Source organism: Balaenoptera acutorostrata, chromosome 19 (genome assembly GCF_949987535.1).
Source record: "Balaenoptera acutorostrata chromosome 19, mBalAcu1.1, whole genome shotgun sequence".
NCBI lineage: Eukaryota > Metazoa > Chordata > Mammalia > Artiodactyla > Balaenopteridae > Balaenoptera > Balaenoptera acutorostrata.
The window spans coordinates 51,668,456-51,683,061 of NC_080082.1; the positions used below are offsets into that span (position 1 = coordinate 51,668,456).

At 37.8% G+C, this 14,606-nt stretch overlaps 2 protein-coding genes across 14 annotated transcripts in view; one reads left to right on the top strand and one right to left on the bottom strand.

The window, feature by feature from the left end:
- Positions 1-12,148, bottom strand: part of ZNF345 (zinc finger protein 345) — a 28,824-nt gene extending 16,676 nt beyond the window's left edge. For 3 of the 9 annotated variants that reach the window (XR_009005994.1, XR_009005997.1, XM_057533342.1), the window contains exons 1-2: positions 11,603-11,734; positions 10,696-10,768 (exon numbers count right to left, since the gene is read on the bottom strand). The gene's annotated coding sequence lies outside the window, so the exon portion shown is untranslated. The other 6 variants (XR_009005998.1, XM_057533343.1, XR_009005996.1 and 3 more) reach the window with 5 other exon arrangements.
- ZNF790 (zinc finger protein 790) overlaps positions 1-14,606 on the top strand; it is a 94,466-nt gene that overhangs the window by 51,497 nt on the left and 28,363 nt on the right. Inside the window, exon 1 of one of the 5 annotated variants that reach the window (XM_057533309.1) lies at positions 12,195-12,233. The exons of 3 other annotated variants lie outside the window; for them this stretch is intronic. The gene's annotated coding sequence lies outside the window, so the exon portion shown is untranslated. Of the gene's footprint in view, positions 1-12,194; positions 12,234-14,606 lie in introns of those variants that run through there. One more of the 5 variants, XM_007166763.2, reaches the window with a different exon arrangement.

A 14,606-nucleotide genomic window follows, 5' to 3' on the forward strand; every position in this document is an offset into this window, starting at 1 on the left:
GATCTTTTCTGAATACTCAGTCTTAATTTTGCACATCTCGCCATTATTTCTCAAAGCACTTTTTTACTTTTCTTTTTTTCTTCCTTTCTTTGTGTTTACTGTTTGGTAATGAATGATTACACATTTATCCCCTACAATTGCAAATTTCCTATATTTTTTAAAGCCTTCATTGAATTTGTTACAATATTGCTTCTGTTTTAGTATTGGTTTTTTGGCCCCAAGGCACGTGGGATCTTAACTCCCCGACCAGGGATCAAACCCACACCCCCTGCATGGGAAGGCGAAGTCTTAACCACTGGACCGCCTGGAAGTCCCCAGCAAATTTCGTATTTTTTTGAGTGTTTGCTTAATGTCTGTCTGCTACCATAGAGCCAAGATTGAGGAAGGCAAGGGTAATGTCTGTTACTTTAGTCAGATTGAACCCTGGCACACACAAAAAGATCAAAATACATTTACTGAATGGCTAATATAATAAGTTAGTCTCAAAATTCATTATTATTAAAAATAAACTTCTAAAAACAATATTTCTCTAGAAAAGGATATACTTTCTCTCAAACAGTGAAAGTGAATCACATGTGGTTATTCCTGTCCTTTAAAAAAATCTCATTAAAAGGAATGAACTGGCTTTTTAACAAAAGGAACCCACAAAGTCAAAGAAAATTGAAGAGGAAATAGCAGCAACAAAACTTTTGAAGCTGGAAAGCGTGAAGAGAAATGACAAACAACTTAACAAAGAAAGACGAAACCTGACCCAAATGTAAGGAAAACCCGGAAGGGGATGATTTATGCTGCAAACCCCAGAAAGGCTTAAGAAATGGGAGCATTACATACTTAAGAAGGTCTACTAACTGGCATACAAAAGTTAAATCAGCTTCTCAGTGTCCACTCTATAATACTGATACAAATATCATCATTTGAGGAAATCCTGTAACATAAAATAGATTAAACAAAGCCCAAAGGAACTTAGAAGAGAAACCACATAGGAAAACAAAATTCCAGAAGCCACCACTAATATCTTCAAAGGGATATGAGAAGACATTTCACATGATAGAAGAATAGGATAACATAAAAGGAATAAGAGGCAAAAAAGAATACTTAGAAAATGAAAATATAAAGTGGGAATTAAAACATATCATTAGAAGAGTTAAAAGATAAATGAAAAATCTCTTTAAAAAGTACAAAAATATGGAAGTAGAAAACAGGAAATGTATAACACAGGGAACTATATTCAATATCCTGTAATAACCTATAATGGAAAATAATCTGAAATATATACATATGTATATATATATATATATATATATATAACTGAATCACTTTTCTGTACACCTGAAACTATCACAATATTGTAAATCAACTATACTTCAGTTAAGAAAAAAACAGAAAATAGGAAAGACATTGGAAGGTCATGCAAGCCAGGTCAACATCTAATGGGAGGAGATCATTCTTGAAAGTGTGCTAAGCATCTGCCAAGTATCAGGCAGGATGTTAGAAGGAATGAAGGAATCTGAAAATTGCCATTTTGAAATCACCAATCTAATAATTGATTCAGGCAAGGATCCTCAATGGATTCTAAAATCAGAAAGTGAATGGTCAAGATAAGGGATATTCACTTACTCTCTTAGCATCAATCCACATATGATTTACTAACTAAAAAGGGAAACATGTACCTCTATACTGGAAAGGTTTGGTACTCAGTACCTTTAACCTTAAACGATGAAACTTGGTATCATCAACAGTGGAACAACCTGACACTCTGCCTTCTGATGTAATGCAATAGAATACACCGTACCACCTTTGTCAAAATAGGTAAGCTGAATCTAAGCCTCCTATTTCCATAAGAAAACCATCATACAAATGAAGGTTGTGAGACATTCTATAAGGCAACTGTCTTGAATTCAGTGTCATATAAAACAAACAAAAATGAGAGGCTGTTCTAGATTAAAAGAGACCAATGAAGCCCAACAACCAAAATAATACATGAATCCTGATTGGATCTGAGATCAAGCAAAGAACCAAGTAAATAAACAAAAACATAACATCAGCTAAAAAAAGACATTTGGGGGAACCACTGGAGAGATTTGAACATGAAATGTTTGAGGTGGTACTAGCGAGTTTATATTAATTTTCATAGATTTGATATGTCATTGTTATTGTTTGGAAAATGTCCTTATAGTTAGGAGATGCATGCTAAAAGTATTAAGGGTAAAATGTCAGGATGTCCCCAACTTATTTTCAAATGATTCAGGGGAAAAAAATGCACACGCACACACACACACGTGTGTGTGTGTATTTAGAAAAATAAAGCAAATGTGGTAAGATGTTAACAATTGGTGATTTTAGCTGATGGCTATATGGGGCAAATAACTGAATATTCTTTCAAATTTTCTGTATGTTGGAAAATTTTCAAAGAAAACAGAAATCAGAAACAGATTGTTTTTAAAAGTAGCATTTAAGAAGATTTTCCAGAACTGAAGGACACAAATCTCCACAATAAATGGGCTCGCTTGATACCTAGTATAAAGAATAAAAATTATTCACACTAAGATATAATTTCATTAGGTTCCAGGACAGTAGGAACAAAGAAAATACCTTAAAAGAATCCAAACAGTAAAAAAACAGTGCATATATAAAAGACTAGGAATGAAAATAGCTTTGGAGTTCCCCAAAATATTCTAAGCCAGAAGTCCTAAGTTAAAATTTCTGAGAGAAAATAATAATTAGAATCCCATGCCCTGCCAAAGAACCAATGCACTGGTTCAAACAGCCCTTTCAGATATGCTAGAACTCACAACAAATTTAACACATTTATCTCTTCTTACATGCCATCTACATCAAAAACCCATTTTGATATCTGGAGTTTTCTTGGAGTAAACCAAGAAACAGGAAGGAAATAAATAGGAGTTCATAGTCTTGCCATGATTTCCATGTGAAAGGTAGAGACTTGATTGGGAAAGAATGAGATCCTTAAATATGGAACTGGGACATCTAGTTGGGACCCAGATGAAACTGACAATCTTGAACCTCCAACTTGCTTTGGGCCTCTCTTACCAGTGGAAGAAGCTTGCAATCCAGTATCTGGGAGACTAGCTTTCCTCTGACTGAAAACCCTATAATAACATCACCTGGAGCAGTACCTGAAAAGGCATGCTAATTCTCCTCATGACCCACCAGAACCATTCTGTTGCCACTAGACCTGTAACAAGGGTCCAACCTCAGCATGTTCCGGAGGAACAAGTAGATATTATGAGCCAGGAGGAAATAACTAACTATTAGTTTACAAGGGCTGCCAAACCAAAATACCACAGACTGGGTGATATAAACAACAGAAACTTATTTGCTCACAGTTCTGGAGATTAGAAGTCCAAGATCAAGGTGTCAGCAGGTTTGGTTTCTTTTGAGGCCTCTGTCGTTGGCTTGCAGATGGTTACTTTCTCACTGTGTTCTCACATGGTCTTTCCTCTGTGTGAGCATCCCTGGTGTCTCTTTGTGTGTCTAAATTTCCTCTCATATAAGGATACCAGTCAGATTGGTTTAGGATCCACCCTAACAGCCTCGTTTTAATCATCTCTTTTAAAACCCTGTCTCCAAATATAGTCACATTGTAAAGTACTGGGGGGTTAGAGCCTCAATATATGAATTTGGTGGGGGACACAATTCAGTGCACAATATTCACTAAAACAAAGGTTATGGGAGCACAGTGACACTACTCTTTTTGTATAGTTTTAACGTTTGGAACCATGTTCATAAAATCAAATAAACAAGAATATTGGCACAATATTCACTAAAACAAAGGTTATGGGAGCACAGTGACACTACTCTATCTTTTTGTATAGTTTTAACATTTGGAACCATGTTCATAAAATCAAATGAACAAGAATGGATTAATATTAATTAAAAAATCAAACAGAATACAAAGGGAATAAATGAACCTAAAAGTATTTGAAATGAATAACATAACCACAATGAAGGAGCAGATTAAAAACTGAATCCAAGGGGCTTCCCTGGTGGTGCAGTGGTTAAGAATCCACCTGCCAATGCAGGGGACACGGGTTCGAGCCCTGGCCCGGGAAGATCCCACATGCCGCGGAGCAACTAAGCCCATGCGCTACAACTACTGAAGCCCGCACGCCTAGAGCCTGTGCTCTGCAACAAGAGAAGCCACAGCAAGGAGAAGCCCGTGCACCGCAACGAAGAGTAGCCCCCACTCACCACAGCTAGAGAAAGCCCGTGCGCAGCAACAAAGACCCAAGGTAGCCAAAAATAAATAAAATTAAATCTTTAAAAAAAAAAAAGACTAAAAAGAGACATGATAACTAAATTCAATGTGTGATCCTAGACTGTATCCTGGATAGCAAGTCAGGGAGAGAGGGTGTGATGTAAGTAGGATGAATTGGTACAAAGAATATTATTGAGACTAGCAAAAAATTTTGTATATGGACTGTTACATAACAGTATTGCACTGTTGTTTAAATTTCTTATTTTAGTGACTGTACTGTGGCTATGTAAGAGAATACTCTTGTTCTTAGGAAATAACACACTGAAGTGTTTAAGGGTAAAGAGGCAAATGTCTGCAACTTATTCTTAAATGGTTCAGATAAAATGTATGTATTGTGTATGTGTGTGTGTCCTCACATGCATATATAGAGACACAGAACAATTGCAAGTGCACACAGGAATGATAATACAAATGGGACAAAATGTAAACAATTGGTGAATCTGAGCAAAGAGTACCCAAGAATACTTGGTACTATTCTTGTAACTTTCCTGCAAGTTTGAAACTTAATCAAAATTTAAAAGTTACCCAAAACAAGACATATTCCTAAATAATTCTCATGTTAAATATGAAACTAAATAGAAATATAAAATACCTAGAAATGAAGTGAAAAGGAGATCAATACATGTAAAAAACCTGGGCACAGGAAAGAAAATTACCCCCCAAAAAGAAAATTTAATAACATTAAACTCCTTTTAAAAAATAAAACTGATTTGAATTCAATACTGAAACAAAAGAATCTCAAAAAAAGCAGAAAAAAATTAATGAAGATTTAAAATATGTAAGATTCACAAAAGTCAAACCTTGCTTTTGAAAAAAAATGAAGACTGCTGATTAAACACGTATGTATACCATCTCCTTTAGGTTTTATCCCAAAACACCACTAAAATGACCAAACGGTGATATTTTCCTATTGTTAATGGCTGGTAAGGGCACAGGTATGACAGATACTACTGACTGCCCCCCTCAAAATCATCCCTCCCCTACTTCCTTGCTACAAGAATTTTTTTCCATAGTTTTTTTTCATCAGCTCCAGAAAATGAATCATGATTTGCCTAGGCCAGTGGTTCTGAATTGATTGCTATTAGAATCAATTAGGTAGCTTTTTAAAAAATTCTAAAGCTTGAACCCCACTGCAGACCAATTAACTCTTAATGTTTTTCTTGTCATCTTGTATGACTTTAAGTCATTAATTCTCAACTGTGGCAGCACACTAGAATTACCTGGGGATCTTTTAAAAATGATGATGTCCAGGTTATATCCCAGACCAATTAAATCAAAATCGCTGGGAGTGGGACCCAGACATCAGTAACATCAGTAAGGTTAAGAATAACCAGCTTAAATTAAATGAAATAATTAACTCTCTGTTCTGTTTGTTGCAGTTGTGTTTTTCTGCCTTATGCAGCCAAAAGTAACCTAACGGCAGTGGAAACACAGGTTCTAGCAGAGTGAGCTGGGTGTACTGGAAGTGTTTACTGAAGTTTAGAAAATGTGTACTCTATTATCTCCATGATTTCATATTATAAAATATGGCCTTACATGAAGCAATTAAAATGAGCTCTATACTTAAGTGAACAATTCTCCACACAGAATAAAAAGCACAAACAGTAACAATAACTACAGAGTGACTACTAACTGACACTAAGTAAATGGGCAGGTCCTCTTTTAAGTGTTTTATGTAAACCAACTCAATCCTTGGACCCACTCTGTAATTCAGTTACTTTCCACATTTTGCAGGATACACTTATAATCCTTTTTATATAGAAATATTTTTAAGTGACAAAACAGTACCACATACACATTTACATGTGTATGCATGTAAAAGGATATTTAAAAAGGATAAATAATTAACTGAAAACAGTGGCTACCTTTGGGTATTTTGGGTAGATACCTTGGATTGGGGATTGTAGTTACATCAAACCTGAACCCCTTCATAACATACAAATTATTTTTATAACAAAATTATAATTATTAACTAAATATAATTTAACTAAAAAAAAAAAATTTAAAAAGGAAAGCACTAGCATTCGGCCTAAGGAGATGCTCATTGTTTATAATGGCAATAATTTGTAAGCAAACCATGTTCAAAAAAGGGGGCTTGGTAAAATGGTAACATGATAAGGCCATTGCAACTCATGGTAAAGATAAATGTGTAAAGACATGGACAGTTGTTTACAATGTATTGATATTTTGGCATGATAAAGACGGGTTACAGGTCAGTGGCCATAGTATGATCACATTTAGAAATAAATTCTCAGTATTGACAGCAGTTGTCTTTAACTGACAGGATTACAGATAACTTTTGTTACTTATTTGTGCTTCTCTGTGTTTTACAAATTTGTTGTAATAAATAATTTTTTTGTAATGAAAGAAATAGAGAATACAGCTATCTTCAGAAAAGTGACATATTTGACCAAGTATTCAAAGATTTTAAAAAAGAAATGATCTAAACATGGCACAGGTACAAGCACAGAGACATAAAATTTAAAAATTCAAATACATAATACAAACTATTTAAATAACATAACAACAGGTAGGCAATGCACAATGGAATACTAGTCAGCCATGAAAAATAATGAAATCTTGCCATTTGCAACCATGTGGATGGACCATGAGGGTATTACGTTAAGTGAAGTAAGACAGACAGAGAAAGAAAAATACCCTATGATCTCACTTATATGTGGAATTTAAACAAATAAGCAAACAAAAACCAAGCTCATAGATACAGAGAACAGATTGTTGGTTGCCAGAGACAGGGGGTGAGGGGGTGGGGTTGGGTGAAATGGGTAAAGGGGGTCAAAAGGTACAAACTTCCAGTTATAAAATAAATAAAGCTTGGGGATATAATGTACGGCGTGGTGTAGAGTTAATAATACTGAATTGCATTTGAAAGTTGCTAAGAGAGTAAATCTTAAAATTCATAAGAAAAAAAATTGTAACTATGTATGGTGATGGATGTTAACTAGACTTACTGTGGTGATCATTTTGCAATACAGTTGACCCTTGAACAACATGGGTTTGAACTGAGTAGTTTTACTTATAAGCAGATTTACTTCAGTAGTAAATACTATAGTACTACAGGATCTGTGGTTGGTTAAATCCGAGAATGCAGATACAGAGGAACTATGGATGTGGAGGACCGACTATAAGTGATATGAAGATTTTTGATTGTGCAGAGTCAGCGCTCCTAACCTCCACATTAAGGGTCAACTGTATGTACAAATACTGAATCATTACATTGTACACCTGAAACAAATATATTGTTATATGTCGATTATACCTCAGCAATTAAAAAAAAAAAGATCTTTTGGGACCCACCAAAAGACTCTGGGACCCACCAAAAGACTTTTTAGGCAACCACTTTATACCATAATTGATTTAGAGGTCCCAAGAATGGGAAATAAAGGAGAGGGGAGCTAACATTTATTGAATTTCTGATGTGTACCAAGTGTTCTACATATCCTATTTCATTCTCAACAACATTGAGAATGAGAACCTCTTGTTTACAGGTTAAACAGCTCGTAGGTGGTGTAGCTGAGATCAGATGTCACATTTGATACTAGAATCCCTAATTTTTATACCATGTTACAGAGACTAGTAGTGTAGGTAAAATAACCTGAGGGATGATTTGTTTCTTTTTTTTCTGAGGGAGCCAATATTTAAACTAAAGTGTTAGAATAGATGGCAAAGAGGCAGAGGCAGAAACTGCCTGATGGAGGATAGTGTGGGGGAGGGGGTTGAGGGGGCTGGGGAAGAGAAGTGGAAAGAGTAGTTAAAAAAGAAATATAATATAGGGAGAACAGCAAAAGGTACCATACAAAACTGACTTGATTAGACAAGAATGTTATTAAAATAAAAATATTAGACAATAAATATCTACATCTGTATCTAAGTCTATATCTCATTTTTATATCCCCCACTTCCAAAAATGTATTTGAGGAGGCTAAGAATAAAGAAAAAATTTTAAATCATACACAAAGGTCATACATCATAGGTATTCAATGTCAAAAACCCAGGCTAAGATTATTACTACAATTGATCATTTCTGAAGTGCTCAAATTCCTGGCAGTCAATGCAAAAGGGAAATACTATATACGATGGATTAAATTATTCCTATTTGCCAAGGACTATTTTTTTTTTTCTGGCAGCGCCTTGCGGTATGTGGGATCTTACTTCCCTGACCAGGGATCGAACCTGTGCCCCCTGCATCGGGAGCTCGGAGTCTTAACCACTGGACCGCCAGGGAAGTCCCTGCCAAAGACTATTTCCAGGAGATAATGAAGACCTTGATGAGAAACATGCAGAAAATGTAATATCAATTGAGAGATTCATGTTATTAGAAGATTCCCCAAATTTCTACTCACATAATTATAGACACAATGCAATTCAATCAAAATCCCAAAAGATGTTTGAGTGGAACCAAACTATTTCAAAAATGTATATGGAATGCAAAGAAACACAAACAGCCTAGACATTCTTGAGGAACAAGAAGGTAAGAGGACTTGCTCCAAATATTATAACGTCACAGTGAATAAGATAGCAGAGTATTGCTGCAAGGGGAGACAAACAGAGCAATGGAACAAAACATAAAGTCCAGAAACAGATGTAGCCATAATGGTCACTTGATTTTTGACTACAATGGCACTGCAGCTCAGTGTAGAAAAGATGAACTTTTCAATAAATGATACTGGAGCAACTGGATACTCACATGGGGGATAAAATGAAATTGAATCCCTACCCTACACAAATCAATTCCAGGTAGTGTAAAAACATACATGTTAAAGCTAAAAACTAGGAAGCTTTTAGAAGAGAACACAAGAAAATCTTCATTACCTTGAGGTAGCAGAAAATTTCTTAAACAAGCACTAACTATTGAAAAAGATTTCATCACATTGAAATCCAAAACCTCTATTCACCCGAAGACACCAGAGTGAAAAACCAAGTCAGAGTAGAAGAAAATATTTGTCACATGTGCAACTGACAGTAAACTAAAATATAGAAGATACATGTTATGTATATATATATTTTATATATATATATTCAACTGCTATAAATCAGTTAGAGAAAAACAACCCAGTTAAAAATTGGCAAAATATTTGAACAAGCATTTCACAAAAGAGGATATCCAGGCGGGCAAGAATTAGTGTTCAATTTCATTGATAATACAGGCATATCAATTAAATGTGATAACACTAGATATCTACCAAATTGGCAAAAATTTTAAAGTGTGACGATGCCAAGAGCTGGCATGACTGTGAAACAAAAGGAGCCTTTTTAAACTGCTGATTCAAGTAAAAAACTTGCATAGTATATTTAGAGAACAGTCCGGCACTGTCTAGTAAAATTGAAGATGCGCAAACCCTATCCCTCAGCAATTTAATTACAATTTTAGTATATATATTAAAGAAATACAAGCACATGTGTACCAAAATATGTGCACAAAACATTTGTAGTCACATTGCTTATAGCAGCCAAAAACTAGAAGTCAAATGTCCATGAAGAGTAGAATAGATAAGTAGTAAATTGATACTATTATACAAGATAGTATATAGAGAGCAATGGAAAAAAAATGAACTGTAGTTATAGGAAATATGAATGAAGCTCACAAACGTTTTTCATGAAAAAAGACACAAAATAATGTCTATTCATACAAAGATAGAAAACAGACAAAAACTAAATCTATGTGGTTTTGGAATTCATATCAAAGCTCTAATGAAAGACAAAGAAATGATCACAGTGGTTATCACCAGAAGAGCATAATTGTTTGTGATTGTGGAGGGGTACATCAGAGGCTGCTTTAGAGATGGCTGTATTCTTTTTCTTGACCTGGGTATTCCTTACATCGGTCTTTATAATTATTTGCACAAATGGGTGTTAAATGCCATTTCTGTATCTAATTTGAAAGAAAAAAAAAGACATAGGCATTCAAATAAATATGCACCTCTAAAAATGTTTCCAATATTAAATTATGTGGGGAAATACTTAAATATAATTTTATGTGAAAATGTAGGCTATAAAATGGTAAATGCTGAATAAAATCAATTTTTAAATATCACACTTTATATATGTACATAAAACATACTGGGAAGAAATTATCAAAAAGTTAGCATTGGTTTTAACTGGGAATTTAAATTTTCTTCATTAGGAATTGCTGTACTTTTGAAATTATTTAAGATAATTTCACTTTTATAATAAAATATATTTTTTTAAGAGAGCATAAAGAAAAATTAAACCATTTGTCAAATTAGGAAGAGAAAGTCACGTGTATGGGTTGGGGTTTGGAGCAAATCACATTTCTCAAGGGAAAAATTCCATAGATCAGGTCACCTGACAGGCAAGAATTTTCAAGAGAAGGAAAACAAGTCATATCCTGACATAGAAAAGAGGATTTCAGGAAACAAGGGGAAACGACAAGCTACCTTGCAGGTGCCTTGTGGATGTTCAACAGCCATTCTTTACTCCACTCTGGAAGACTCTGCAAGCAGAGAAGAGCTGGAGAAAGAGAAAGGAGTCAGGAAAAACCAGGCTCTTCTGAGAGTCCAAGTCAACCTACCAACCACCACCTACAGATATTAGGTCAGACAAGTCTTGGGCGTCCTGCTCAATACCAGCATTACAGACAAGCACGGTCATTTGCAGTTCTGGGCAGAATGTGTTCCTGAGCTCACAGAGGTCTCCTGGTAACAGAGCGCTGGAGTCACAAAGGCACAGACAAAGGCGCCCCACACCTACAGTGCTATATGGATACATAATCATAGGAACTCACACCACGGGCACACAGGCACCACAGACCTCAACAAAATGGGCTGCAGACGGCCACGCAATCATACACACCCCGGGGACAGTCAGTCACAATCGCAGTCATAGGCACCCCCACGTACTCACATTCCCAGTGACATACATTATGGTGGCACAATGACAAATTCACACGCATACCAACAATATCACACACACACACACACCAAGGGGAAACAGTCACAAATCTCACAGTTGAGCCATCCCACACCCACGGCTCAGCAAATGATCATAAATACACACACACACACCAAGTGTATACACAGTTTTACAACCGCGGTCAAGGAACCTCACACTCGCAAACAGTGCCACACCCGGTCACACAATTAAACCCCCATCACACTTGCACAATCAAAACCACAATCAAGCCCGTCTCCCGCCCTCACAGTTTGGTACAAGGTCACACAGACACAGAGACACAACCACAATCAGACACACACTTCTCACGATCTCCCCTTCCCAGCTGGCTCCCGTAGAGGCCGAAGGTTCCAGACACGCCCGGCTCCAACCCCGGGCTCCAGGCCACCTCACCTACGACTCCTCCGGTCTGGTCAGCACCGCTTCACTCTACTTGAAACAAATAGAGCCCAACACCTCGCACAGCACCCTGAGGCCGTTTGCCCCAGCCCGTCAGAAAATCCCGTCCACTCCTCAGGAGAAGATCTAGTTCTCGCGGGAGGGAGCACTAGGCCTAGAGGCCTCTGGGAGATGTAGTCCAGAAAGCGACAGGCTGCTAAAAGCTATCTCCTCTTCATCCTCATTCCCCCTGGCCGCGGAAGCCTGGATCCGGCAGCGCACCTGAGGCTTCCGCGAGTCTCAGCTGACAAGAACTCCCTCGACCAAACTTTAGTCAAGTCGACTGCACTGACTCCATCACCCTGCCCAGTGGCTATAAATCCCCAGCTACTGTTACATACCCAGCTGAGTTCAATCTCTCTTCCCTATTGCGCTAGTCTTTATAATAAAGTCTTCCTTATCTGTTTACCTTGTCTGGTGCAACTTCTTTGACACATCCCAGCCTCAGGTTGCGGTTCTTTCAGGTTTTGGCGCTCACCCTGCAACATCCTGGGCCTCACGGCCTCCTGGGAAATGTAGTCCAGGACTTTGCCAGCGGCGGAGTGGACCCGGCCAAGATAGACTGCGTTCCCTAGGCGCTGAGGCGGTACGTGGCCTCAGTTAAAGGCACAGGAGGCTGCTAAGAATTACGCTTTGCCCTGGGAGCGTGCAGATGCCTAGAGGCAAGCTGCTGCGGAAAGTGTCGGGGAGCCAGAAGGGCGAAACCGAATGCGAATGTGAGTGTCTGGGACCAAAGCAGCCTAGAGAGTTTGAAGGGGAGAAATCCACAAGCCCAGTCACGTATGCGAGAGTGGGTGAAGGAGGGCCCGAATGTGAGACCGTGATGAGATTGCGTGTGTGCCTACATTTAGGGGTTAGTTGAACGGAAGAGAGACTGCATGCAGGTAAAATTGATGAGTGTGAGAGAGAGGTGGGATCAAGATTATAAGTGGCTTTGTGAGGATGGAGGGTCATATTGTGGGCTTGTGTGGTTGGGAGTAATTGTGTGTGTGTGTGTGTGCGCGTGGTAGGGCAAGATTGTGTGTGTATGAAAGTATGTGTGTCATCACGTGATTGTGGGCCACTGCATGGGTGGCTGAGATAGTGGAGGAATCTGAATCCTCTCAGCCTCATTTCCTCTTCAAACTGAGATAATAGGATATGTCTTCCCGTAGATTCAATTTTAAGGAGAAAAAGCTCCCTGTTGATATAATAAATAACTTATACCATTTTAATATAAACACTTAAGATTCCAAACATTTTGTTCTGGAATAGAATACTGAATCAGAATGGCTTTTTTTTTTAATTAATTTATTTATTTTTGCTGTGTTGGGTCTTCGTTTCTGTGCGAGGGCTTTCTCTAGTTGCGGCGAGTGGGGGCCACTCTTCATCGCGGTGCGCGGGCCTCTCACTATCGCGGCCTCTGTTGTTGCGGAGCACAGGCTCCAGACGCGCAGGCTCAGTAGTTGTGGCTCACGGGCCCAGTTGCTCCGCGGCATGTGGGATCTTCCCAGACCAGGGCTCGAACCCGTGTTCCCTGCATTGGCAGGCAGATTCTCAACCACTGCGCCACCAGGGAAGCCCCAATATGGCTTTTTAAACAGGGTGTATTTTATTATGGGGGTGCCTGTTTTGGGTTATGTCCACAAACTTATCCCCAGACGTTTTTCTCTTCTCTGTTCCTTGGGAGACATTGATGAGGTAAATATTCAGAGATGTGATTGTTCAGTTCAACCAGGAGGCTCAGCCACAATTAAAAGATGTTTAGAGGAAGTTGTATAGGTATATGATGCTGGAGAACTAGAGCAACATAGCCACATTAGGTATGGATAGCTTCTCCGTATAATCCAACTTTTGAAAGTAAAGTGACATCTCTGATATATTTAGAATTTTTACATGGCATAATGGTTTCAGCTTTGAGATGTAGGCTTCAGATATTCTCGAGCCCTCTGTGACATGATTGTATATGCTCAACCTTTAAGGCAAAAGGTTATTTACTTTGTTCCTCTTTATATGGTAACTTCCTTAAAGGCCCAAGGTCAGTCTGAGTTTGGAGATGGTGCTTGAATTCAAGCCTTTTGTGATTTTCCTATATACAGGCTCTCATGTCACCAAACTGCATGAAATCTTCAAGTTGGGACAAGAAGATAGGCCATGGGTGGTGAGTAGAAGAAATGAAAAGGAGTGGGAGCCTTTTCTGTACAAGTGAGTGAGTGGGAGCCAGGCAGATGTGCCTGGGACAAGGGAGAGCACAGATAGATGTTCAGTGAGGGAATTTACACCATAAAATGTTTTCCAGGTTTTGCTATATAGACCCTACTCTTCTTGAGTTTTAGTTGATGTGAATCCTTCACTCATCATTCTTCCTCTATCAGTGCCCTCTTTATTTAAGCAGATCCTAGAGGACCATATTCTCTTCATTCTCATAGCCTACATATGCAGTCAGTCCTTCATACATCCGCAGTCTTTGAAGACTCTTATTGTTTCACGCTGCTGTTTCTTCTTATTACATTCCATTTTCTATCTTTCCATTGCTAAAAGCTTCAGGGTTATAGTTTACCATAGTTTACCATTGACTTCCCACAGTCATATTTCAGGAATCTCCATTACCATGAGAAGCTGCTAGCTTAGAAATCATTACGACTTTCCTCTTAGCTCCCCTCTCTGCCAAGTTTTTTATTTCATAATTGTTTTTAAAGGAATCATCTCACCGATTTTAAAAATTTAAATATGGTCGTGAAAAAAGAAGTCTCCCTTTCAGTATTTCTCTTCTCCACATGCATCTACGGTGACTAGTTTCTTATGTTAACTACTTTGAGTTATTCTATGATTATACCAACATATCTGTATATATAACATCTTTATTTTTCACAAAGGTTAGTATAGTATAAAGCACCTTGTTTTTTACTCACTATTATTTCTTAGAAGACATTCCATATTAATATATATTCCTTATTCTTTCTTATGATGGTATAATGCC